The sequence below is a fragment of the Heloderma suspectum genome, chromosome 3 (genome assembly GCF_057233095.1).
Source record: "Heloderma suspectum isolate Gila_16-S chromosome 3, 16-S_ref, whole genome shotgun sequence".
NCBI lineage: Eukaryota > Metazoa > Chordata > Lepidosauria > Squamata > Helodermatidae > Heloderma > Heloderma suspectum.
In genome coordinates, this window is record NC_139460.1 from 131,550,652 (window position 1) to 131,562,771 (window position 12,120).

Below are 12,120 nucleotides of genomic sequence, written 5' to 3' on the forward strand. Positions count from 1 at the left end.
ATAACTTTTGGAGACCCTTAGAACACAATTTGGCAACTGAGATCCATCAATTAAAGCATTATTATCCTCCTCACAGTTCCATGCAAATCTCAAAATGCTGATGAAGCATAAGGCTTAATCATAAATGTGTCTTAGTAAATGGGAAGAATAAACCAAACAATATTCTGGATTCTTTTTGTCTGGAATTAGCAGGAGAATCAACAGTTATATGGAACTACCACTCTCCAGTTGCTATTACCCAGTAGCGTGGCACCACTGAAAATATGCACAGATCCAAGACATAGAATCCAAAATCATGCAAATGTAACATAGGGTTGCCTATATTCAGGCTGAGTTCCAGAGAGAATCTACATGTACAAAGTGCTTCTATACCACACATGGATATGGAGTGTATGCGCATGGTGTTTTTTGGGTTTTTTTACTTCTGGTGACAGCCTTTTGCACCTCTTAGGGTGCTGGTCTGGAGAATTCCAACCTTCTGGAGGACTTTAAAGAGTGTAGGGAGCTGCCACCATGACAGTAAAGCTGAAAAGCTGCTGGGCAGACATGGAACACTGTGTGGGGTGCTTAGGAACCGCTCACTGGACATTTATCCCAAGTATGAACTCCACCTGCTAGTTGCTTCTGTGATTGGTGACACAGAATGCTGTATGATTGTGATTGGTGTATACAAGGTAAGGGGGAAAAGGAGGGAGGTGGTAGAAGAAGACAACCCAGGAGGGAAATATGAAAAGGGGTGGGGGGGAGAATCTGGAACTGCAGCAAGGTACCAACACAGGGGGCTGAATGGCCAACTATAGAGAGCTAACCACAATTCTCATTACCATCCACCTATGCTATGAACACACTCCATAGCAAAGAGCTTTGTTACTGCCACGTTGAAATAACATTATAATGTTTGTAAATCAATGTGAAACCACTAGAATGCCACAAGTATCTAATAGCAACCACCACTTAATCTGGTAACCAAAAATCTCACTTTGCTCTGCAGATGGAGTGCAAGAAACAACACATTACTTTATCAAATTAAGCATTAATTTTCATTCCTAGCTCAGTATTTGCTTTAGCCTTGGATTTACAAGAAACTGGGCTGTGAAGGAGAAGAGATGAGATAGTGAAGAAGAGAAAGTAAAATCAGATGACTAACAAATATACTTTAAGAAGCAGAACTATTGTGTCACATGTTTGCAGCATGATAAGTCTATGGACTTCAGGGGAAGAATAAAAATAAAAGGGAAACCCCTGTTTACACTAAACTCCTCTCATATGACAAAAATGAAAAAAGCAAGTGTTGAAAAACAGCCAACGAAGTTTTCACCTTCATTTCTTTGGGTTCAAGAACAAACCTTTAATGACCTATTAGGCCTTGTCTACACATGCAACGAAGACAGGTGGTAAACTACATTAATACCACTTCAGATTATAGGTGCAAGACTTTTTAAAATGTTCCCTCAAGAAAATAACTAGCACATCAGGGACAGGTTTACCCTGCTGTGCTAATTTTCTACTTGCAGGGATGGTGTGTTTATATGAATGACAGTTCCTACTTTTGGTGGTACCATATGATGCATATGTTGGTATCATTCTACCACCCCAGGACACTACCACCTCATTTTGTTGTATAGATCAAGCTTGAGACACAATAGGACAGGCCTATCTTTTTTCGAGGCAGATTAATTGGAGATCTGTACTTTCATATTCCATTCACAGATATGATGTTAGTCATCAAGCTACTGTTCAATTATAAGAAAACCCAATATATTAGATCATAGCAGTGGAGGCTGGTGGCTCTGATTTTGATGGGGCTCTAAATCCATTCCAGGTATCAGTCAGAACCATCCAGAACGCTAAAGGAGCTATCTAAAGTGCTGAGCCCTATCATCAAAATGGGTTCAGAACCTTGGATAGCTCCTTTAGAGTCTTGGCTGGTTCTGACCGAAACCTGGAATGGATTCACAGCCCCACCAAAATTGGAGCTACCAGCCTCCACTGGATTGTAGGACTGAGCATATTACAGTCAAGACACATAGACAGGGGAACAGGATCTCATCCATGCCCTGCTTATGTACAATTGGTATAACATGTGAAAGAGTGTATACATGGACAGTTTGTATGTGTATAGGGACTTTCACAAGTTATGATGAATGAACGTAAGTTGTAGATGGGTAGGATAAACAGGTGAGATCCCATTCCCCCCCCTCCACATGTGTTGAGCATACAAACCTGTATCATAATACTTCCATGTGTTCTATAACCTGTATGCCTGGAGACTTCACATCTTGCTTGATCAGTGGCCACAGCGTTTGTGAAAATAGATACAGATCAGCCTTCCCCAACATGGTGCCCTACAGACATTTTGGACCTCAACTCCATCAGCCCCAGCCAGTATGGTCAATGGTCAGGAATGCTGGCAGTTGTAGTCTAAAACATCTGGAGGGCAACAGGCTGGAGAAGTCTGGTGCAGATGAAAGAGATAACACCTATTGACCAGTTTGACTACCACACACATTCACAGCAAATATGTACCACTCAATCTGCAGGTTAGGAGTACCAACAACAGTACTATTACTTGAAAACAATTAAATTAATTGTTTAATTGTTAAAAACAATTAAAGGGGATGTTTAAAACTGAGAGCATAAACTAGAACTAGATGATTATCCCATTTTCACCAGGCTTACAAGCGATGTACCATGGACAGCACCACCTCACAAAATTTCCTACAAGGATATCATTTTCATATAGAAAATAGTATATGCTGTCCCATCTGTTGCTGCATGTACTCACTACAATCCTTGCCACCTATCTGACCTGCCTATACATGTAAATGCAACAAAACAGATGTGCAAGCTCAAAATATTTGACAGAATACATGCAGGGTACTGCCTATTTCTGACAGGGAGGAGACACACACGCACACACACACACGTTTAACATGCTTTGCATGCAAAAGGTCCAAGGTTCAGTCCCTGCCATCTCCATAGGCATGGGCAAGACTCCTTTCTGAAACTCTGGAGAGCCACTGCCAGTCACTATACACTACATGGAGCTAGATGGGTTTAGTGGCCTGACTCAGTATAAGGCTACAACATGTAAAACACTTCTCCAAATCTGTGCACCGCATTCAGATAGAATCACTTACATATAATGTATGACCACAAGCTACATGAAAACTAGCAGAGATTAGAAGCTGTCATGTAGCTGCTTCCAAAATCCTCAAAGCAGTAGAGCAGAGAACTCCTTGACCATGCTGCTGAAGCACAAATGCACCATTTCAATTTCAACACATGCCATTCATTCTTCAATTACATTTTGTTAGTGTTTGTAAATTGTTCTAGGATGCTTTCTGAAAATTATTTCACAGGGAGATCCAGCAAACCCTGAAGTATTTCGAGGACAACCAATATTCCTGTTGGATCTGCACTAGTAATTAGCCACGATTTGCAGATGTCTACTTTAATGAAACTGCTACTATGGATGAGTAATAAAATTAATCAATACTGTCTACTAGTACTAACAAAAGCAAATCATTGCAATCCCTGTACAGTATTTGTCAGATGAATTACTACAGCAGTAGAAAACTTGGATTTACTTGTTCTAAAAAGTTAACAGAAAGAGCCACCAACTCACGCTTCAGTTATGTTGCCAAATCCTCACCTACTGGACTGGGGTATAGAAGCAAGAACTATGCGTAGGCTGAAATGGCTTTAAAATGACCACAACTTTATTGTGGAGAATTTGGCATGGCATCGGGCAAAGATCCAGCCACTGGACAGTTTGACTGCAGAATGATGACACTGTTCCAGCCCATATGCTGGGATAACATTGATGGGAGTGGCAGGAATCTCAGGCACATGTCAATGCTGTGCAAACTGATACTGTGGTACATTCCTGCAACCTGGTTGTGTAGCAGGCTCATATCCCTCAAGCTGGGCAGGGGCATTGAGGAGACACAGCCAGATCCATTAAGCCATAAGGCAAGGGTGGGCAACTTGTAGCCCTCCAGACATTTTGGCCTCCCCCCCCCCATTTCTATACTGCCCAATAGCCGAAGCTCTCTAGGCAGTTCACAAAAATTAAAACCAAACAGCACACAATAAAACAATTTAAAATATTTAGAACATTAAAACCATGATATAACAATACAGCCACAATAAAACCTAGCAGCTGTGCAGGAGTTTAAAATACAGACTTAAAACAGCAAAACTAAAAGTCTAGAAAGCTAAAATGCTAAAATGCCTGGAAAAATAAAAAGGTCTTCACCTGGCGCCGAAAGGAATACAATGTAGGTGCCAGGCGAACCTCACTAAGGAGCTCATTCCAGAGCCAGGGTGCCACAGCAGAAAAAGCCCTCCTCCTAGTAGCCACCCGCCTCACCTCCTTTGGCAGGGGCTCACAGAGAATGGCCACTGACGATGATCTTAAGGTCCGGGCAGGCACATATGGCCTACAACTTCTATCAGCAGGGCACACAGTGAGGTATTATAGGAGATGTAGGCCAAAACATCTGGAGTACCACAAATTGCCCACCCCTGCCTTGAGGGATACTGAACCTCTTTCAGCTTCAGGCTCAATTCCATTTTGGAGAAGCTGTCAGGGGCTGCATTCCAGCAGTAGGCAGGGCTAAAGGCAAAAGGGGCTGGGACAAAAATACCAGCATAGAATCATAGAATCATAGAATAGTAGGGTTGGAAGGGGCCTACAAGGCCATCGAGTCCAACCCCCTGCTCAATGCAGGAATCCCAGTCAGAGCATCCCTGACAGATGGCTGTCCAGCCTCGTCTTGAATGCCTCCAGTGCGGGAGAGCCCACCACCTCCCCAGGTAATTGGTTCCATTGTCGTATTGCTCTTACAGTCAGGACGTTTTTCCTGATGTTCAGCCGGAATCTGGCTTCCTGTCACCTCCCCAGGTAATTGGTTCCATTGTCGTATTGTTCTTACAGTCAGGACATTTTTCCTGATGTTCAGCCGGAATCTGGCTTCCTGTCACCTGAGCCCATTATTCCGCGTCCTGCACTCTGGGAGGATCAAGAAGAGATCCTGGCCTTCTTCTCTGTGACAACCTTTCAAGTACTTGAAGAGTGCTATCATATCTCCCCTCAGTCTTCTCTTCTCAAGGCTAAACATGCCCAGTTCTTTCAGTCTCTCTTCATAGGGCTTTGTTTCCAGTCCCCTGATCATCTTTGTTGCCCTCCTCTGAACCCTCTCCAGTTTGTCTTCATCCTTCTTCAAGTGTGGTGCCCAGAACTGGACACAGTACTCCAGATGAGACCTAACCAGTACTGAGTAGAGGGGAACTAGTACTTCCCGGGATTTGGAAGCTATGCTTCTATTAATGCTGCCCAAAATAGCATTGGCCTTTTTTGCAGCCACATCACATTGTTGGCTCATATTCAGCTTGTGATCGACAACAATTCCAAGATCCTTCTCGCCTGTAGTGTGGTTGAGCCACGTATCCCCCATCTTGTAACTGTGCATTTGGTTTCTTTTTCCTAGGTGCAGAACTTGGCATTTATCCCTATTAAATGTCATTCTGTTGTTTTCTGCCCAGCGCTCCAGTCTATCCAGATCACTTTGAATTTTGTTTCTGTCTTCCAAAGTATTAGCTATCCCGCCCAATTTTGTGTCATCTGCACATTTGATCAGCATTCCCTGCACCTCCTCCAAGTCATTAATAAAAATGTTGAAGAGCACTGGGCCCAGGACTGAGCCCTGCAGTACCCCACTCGTTACCTCTCCCCAGTTTGAGAAGGTCCCATTGATAAGCACTCTTTGAGTCCGATTCTGTAGCCAACTGTGGATCTACCGGATCGTTGTTTCATCTAGCCCACTTTGAGCTAGTTTGCTCATCAGGATATCATGGGGCACTTTGTCGAAAGCTTTGCAGAAGTCGAGGTATATGATGTCTACAGCATTCCCACGGTCTACAAGGGAGGTTACTTGATCAAAAAATGAGATCAGATTTGTCTGGCAGGACTTGTTTTTGACAAATCCATGTTGGCTTCGAGTAATCACGGCATTGTTGTCAAGGTGCTTCCAGATGGATTCCTTTATAATCTGCTCCAGAATTTTCCCAGGGATTGATGTCAGACTGACTGGTCTGTAGTTAGCCCTGTAGTTCCCAGGTTCCTTCTTTTTACCCTTTTTGAAGATAGGGACAACGTTAGCCCTCCTCCAGTCACCTGGCACTTCCCCCGTCCTCCACGATTTCTCAAAGAGAATAGACAGCGGTTCTGAGAGTTCTTCTGCCAGTTCCTTTATTACTCTAGGATGCAGTTCATCTGGCCCTGGAGATCTGAACTCAGCTTAAAGCTGTTAATGCCAGTCACTAAGCTTTAGGAGAGGCATTTCAATCTTTTAGAAATGACTGGAGGCTGGGGAAAAGGGCCAAGGCCAGGAAAAGGGAGTGTGGCCATCTGGGGGACCCTGGAGGGCTGGACTGGGACTGCTGGATAGTTGACTTTGCCCCCTGAGCCTGGGGTTCTGCGCCCCTGCCTTAAGGGAATCCCCAATGGGAAGCATGGTGCCCCCCCGCTTATCCCTGCTAGGGCTCTGGCCCAATGCTTCCAGCACCTGAAACAAAACAATGCCATTAAACAAACTGTAGATAGCAATACAGGGAAGGGAAGGCAAAACAAAACAGACCCCTGCATTGCCACGTCCAACTGCAAATGTGGGTAAAACTCCTCCCCAGCCCTGTCGAGCAGAGGTTAACTGTCTTTGTCTATCGCAAGGTAAGGAGTGCTAACACCAGGGGCAGGCGTGTGTGGAAGTTGGTGAGGACAATGCTGACCCTGTGAGCTGGGCCCCCATTTAAGGCTTAGGAGCAAACCAGAGGGAAAAGGTTCTCTCTCAGGTCTGGTCCTCGGCCCCACCCTCAGAAATGACCTGGCACAGCGGATTGGTTCTCAGGGCAGGACCTAGGTTACGGTGTGGTTGGGCAGCACATAGAATTAATAAGCTGCCAGCCACACAAGAAGAGGATCATTCGCTCTTACTCCCCTTCCACCTCGACACGACAGGAGGAAAGAGGGCCCTGCAGTAAGCAGAGACCCAGGGCTTCCCCACAGTGTGTGCATTCATGGATTTTTCTACCTAGTCTGGAAAATTTTAAAGAAGAAATCACTTCATTTGCAACTTATTATTATGGATGACTGTAATGTTTTATTACACTTTTTTATTTTTCAGAATGAGGGCAAGTTTAAATTTTGACATTCTTAACGATGTAAATATGGACATTCAAAAGAAAGTTGCCTGAGTTACAGATGTCCTATTTTAAGCACATAAAATATGGAATTGAGTATTATGTCTGGGAAGTGAACTGCTACTCACAAAACACAAGTGAATGTACTGTAGTAGTCTACAACAGATATCCTTTCTTTCTTTTAAAAAGTTCCCTATAGTATGACTTAAAAGAATGCTATTCATCATCTCCGAGTGGGAATTGAAGCCCGGAGGCAAATCTTTAATTTTGCATCCCTTTGGGGTCTTTACCCTCCTATCTACCAGCAGCTTGTCTAGTTCTATAAGTAAGAAGATTGGAATTACAAAAAGATTAGACTGTAGGAACCTTTATATGGAAGATGCCTTTATATGGAAGATGACTGAATCTCCCTGTTAACTAACTGAAGCAGCAGCTGTCTCCTGTAACTTCTTAACTTGGAAGTTTACCTCAACAAGTTCTTGTTAAGAAACTGGTTTAGAAAAGGAAAAAAACATCAGAAAACAAAAATCTGGGGTAAAAAAATAAATTTAGAAAATGCACTCTGTATTCCCTAAATGTTTTAGTAGCTCCACAAGAAAATCCAAAGGAAAGCACAAGCCACAAGATGGCTTGTCTCCCTTTCCCTTTCCTTTGCAGTCTTAGTTAATTTGTAACCTTGCTGGACTGTTCCACAGTTAAAACATTATACGAGTTCAAATTTCTTCAATTGTTTTTTAGTAACCATTTCAAAAGATTGCACCTGAAAACAATAGGCGCAGTTTCCATTGAATAGTTAAGCACATGCTTAAAATAAATGGGACTTATAAGTGTGTAATGTGGATGACCCAAAATGTGTTTTTTTAATTTTTTAAAAAAACATTCCGTTTTTTAATTTAAAAAATCATGAAAGATTTATCTTCAAGGATATGTGTGTATACACAGATAGAGGGTGGAAAGTGCTTTTCTACCGAATGCAACGTAAGAGTTTCTTTGAGTTGTATGAAGTACCTTAATCAAGAGAAAGAAAAAATATAAGAGAGGGTACATATATAAAGTATGACCTCTTTGCACGTGAAGTGAAAAAATGACAGTTGCTTGACCCAAATGTGTTTTTTCAGCACTTTTCCTAAACAGCCTGTGGTGTGTGAAGAATGAATAGAAGAGGACATTGGAGATGGTCTGATCTGGGGTTCAAGCATAAAGTAAAGACATTTCTCATTCTGGATACAGGAAACTAACTGACTAAAATTCTCAGGTTAACAAACTGGAAATATTGGAGGCTGTGAAATAAAATACAGCATTAAAATCATAGACTTCGCCCTTATGTAGAGTTTTAAAGAAAAAATTACTAAATATTTTATATATAACAATAAAATCACATTCAATGTTCCAACACCCCTAAGCGATTGTATTCAAATTCAGCCTCTTGCAACTAATCCTGGGATCAAGTGGTAAACAGCAGCGATTCTTTGAAATCATGTACAGCATTGGCAATGGGAGACAGCGGTCCACAAACCAATTAAGCCAGTGCAATTGCCCTTGAAATGGCCCACCGCAACTGACTCAAATGAATGCTTTCACTCTGAATTAAACACAATGCTGAAAATGGAGAGTTCCTGCTCTGTGAACTGCAGACCAAGTCAAAATCAAATTTCCATTTATTTGGAAAGAGGTAATCAGCAAAGAACTGGAAAATGCTCAATCTCACTCTGGTTTTCAACTTGTAGATGCTACAAATGATGGCGGGGGGAAGCCTGGCCAGGTGAACTAGCATTATTAGTCTGACATAAACAACCTTTACAATTTCTCTCTCTCAAAAGAACACAAGTGGACATGTGAGTAAGTGGCAGCCAGTATTGTTCAGTGACCAGAGTTAATCCCACATCATGTTCTGAATTCATCTCACAACTTTGCATACCTTTCACTTCCGCTTAATCATTATGTAATTTAAAGTAATGAACACGGGAGCGAGGGAGGGGAGCCTACAACAAGCAACCTCAACTTCTCAACTAAACACACTTGAGAACTGAAATGAAAACAAGGTCACTAAATATTCCCTCTTCAAGCTGCACGCAAACCCACACTTACTTCTCTTATTATAACAAACCAATATTTCTGGCAGCACATTTCTTTGTTTAAGGTAAACATCCAAACCCTGTGGGATGACCTCTGCCGGGAGAGGGACAGGGGGAGTGCGACCCTGTTGATTCTCCTGGACCTCTCAGCGGCTTTCGATACCATCGACCATGGTATCCTTCTGGGTAGGTTGTCTGGGTTGGGAGTTGGACGCACTGCACTACAGTGGTTCCGCTCCTACTTGGATGGCCGATTCCAGAAGGTGGTGCTGGGAGATTATTGCTCTGTGCCATGGCAATTGTGCCATGGGGTTCCACAGGGCTCTATTTTATCCCCCATGCTGTTTAACATCTACATGAAACCGCTGGGGGAGGTTATCCAGAGGTGTGGGCTGAGGTGCCATCAATATGCGGATGACACCCAGCTCTACCTCTCTTTCTCATCAAACCCAGGTGAGGCAGTGGCTGTTCTGAACCAGTGCCTGGGCACAGTAATGGACTGGATGAGGGCTAATAAACTGAAACTCAATCCAGACAAGACGGAGGTACTGTTAGTGGGTGGTTCATCTGCCCGGCTAGGTGATATTCAACCTGTTCTGGAGGGGGTTGCACTCCCCCTAAAGGATCAGGTTCGTAGTTTGGGGGTGCTCTTGGATCCAGAACTGTCACTTGAGGCACAGGTGAACTCAGTGGCACGAAGCACTTTTTATCAGCTTAGGCTGGTATACCAACTACGCCCTTATCTGGACAGAGATAGCCTAGCTACAGTTATCCATGCTCTGATAACTTCTCGTCTGGATTACTGCAATGCGTTATACGTGGGGCTGCCTTTGAAAACGGTCCGGAAACTTCAGCTGGTCCAAAATAGGGCAGCAAGATTGTTAACAGGGACTGGCCTGCAAGCTCATATTACGCCAGTACTTTTCCAGCTGCACTGGCTGCCAGTCCATTTCCGGGCCCGATTCAAAGTGCTGGTGTTAACATTCAAAGCCCTGAACGGCTTGGGGCCAGGTTACCTGAAGGATCGCCTCCTCCCATATGTGCCTGCCCGGACCTTAAGATCATCATCAGCGGCCCTTCTCCGTGAGCCCCTGCCAAAGGAAGTGAGGCTGGTGGCTACTAGGAGGAGGGCTTTTTCTGTTGTGGCACCCCGGCTCTGGAATGAGCTCCCGAGTGAGGTTCGCCTGGCGCCTACATTGTACTCCTTTCGGCGCCAGGTGAAGACCTTTTTATTTTCCCAGGCATTTTAGCTTTCTAAATTTTTATCTTTGCTGTTTTAAATCTGTATTTTAAACTCCTGTACTGCTGCTAGGTTTTATTGTGGTTGTATTGTTATATTGTGGTTTTAATGTTCTATATATTTTAAATTGTTTTATTGTGTGTTGTTTGGTTTTAGTTTTTGTGAACCGCCCAGAGAGCTTCGGCTATTGGGCGGTATAGAAATGAAATAAATAAATAAATAAAATAAAATAAACCAAGGACCAGCTTGCAAGAACAAGTGCTGTTTGGTTTTAATTTTTGTGAACCTCCCAGAGAGCTTCGGCTATTGGGCGATATAGAAATGAAATGAAATGAAATAAATAAAGAACAACTCAGAAATTTGAGGGGATCTCTGTAGCATTCCATATACAGCAAAGCAGTTGTGCCATGTGCCATTGCTCTGCACCAGCTTACAGTTCAACTCCCATTTACCTGAACCACCATCAAACTACTAAAAAAGGTCTGAGCAGTGGCATGGTAAAAGTCAACGGGGTTCACAGTTGATAGCTGGATGCAGATATGACAATTGTATGACTGCTGACAGATCCATCAACCCACATTCCCATCATAACATTGCAGTCATATGAATTGTTTCTAGCTCTCCAATGCTTCTGGTCTTGACCGAGCTTGCTGAAGCACAAAGGAATTGCTACAAATGAACTTGGGCTGCAGCTCTTGCCAGGGAGTAAGCCTCACTGAACACAGCTAAAACTTATTTCTGAGTAAACATGCATAAGATTGGGCTGTTAGCACATATAGCGATTCAGGTCTATATAGTTCAACAACAGTAACATATATGTTTACCACCTTCAGCAAAGCAAAATAATCTCCCAATTTACTGCCTTCCTAGGGCAGTGACTGTCAAACTGTGGGGTACCCACTCCACCTCGAGAGGTGCAAGACACCTGAAGCAGGGGATGATATTCCAGGAAACAATAGAAACCTATTTCCATACCAGCCAAGACCAGGTGTAGATTGAATGCCCCTAATAGAAAATCTTCACTGATCCCTTTTGGAGTATGTGTACCTGACTTTACTAGAAATGTGTAATATATTATAAATAATATTCAGTATATGAACACATGGAACTGCCTTAGAAAAGGTTAGACTATTTCTCCATGTAGCCCAGTGATGTCTAACCTGGTAGGCAATACCTTTCTAGGGTCTTCAGCAGAGATCCTTCTCAGCGCTACGTGGAAATGCCTGGGATTAAGGCTGGGATGTTCAAAACATGTGATCTATCATTCAGTTATGGTCCCACCCCAAAAATACAGTCAGCCTTCATCCACTGATAAGGGCTTGTCTGGGATCTAAACCCAGGACCTCTTGCTCCCTAAGTGAAAAGCATACCACACAAAAGCCAGACTAATACATTTTATATGTTTATAAATTATATTTTGGAGTATAAACACCAGCATATATATGACTCCCTGTAATGCTTTTTCGTAAACTGCACTGACGACAAAACATAATCCCTAGATTTCGCAGTACGTCAGATTCTAACTTGCCCAACTTGACAGAAGAATCAACAGGTCTCTTGAAGCAAAGCAAAACTTCGCCCTGTGGGTTTAAGGGCTGTGAC

At 43.1% G+C, this 12,120-nt stretch overlaps 1 protein-coding gene across 21 annotated transcripts in view; it reads right to left on the reverse strand.

The window, feature by feature from the left end:
- LOC146350257 (guanine nucleotide exchange factor DBS-like) overlaps positions 1 to 12,120 on the reverse strand; it is a 166,066-nt gene that overhangs the window by 80,548 nt on the left and 73,398 nt on the right. The window lies entirely within an intron of this gene.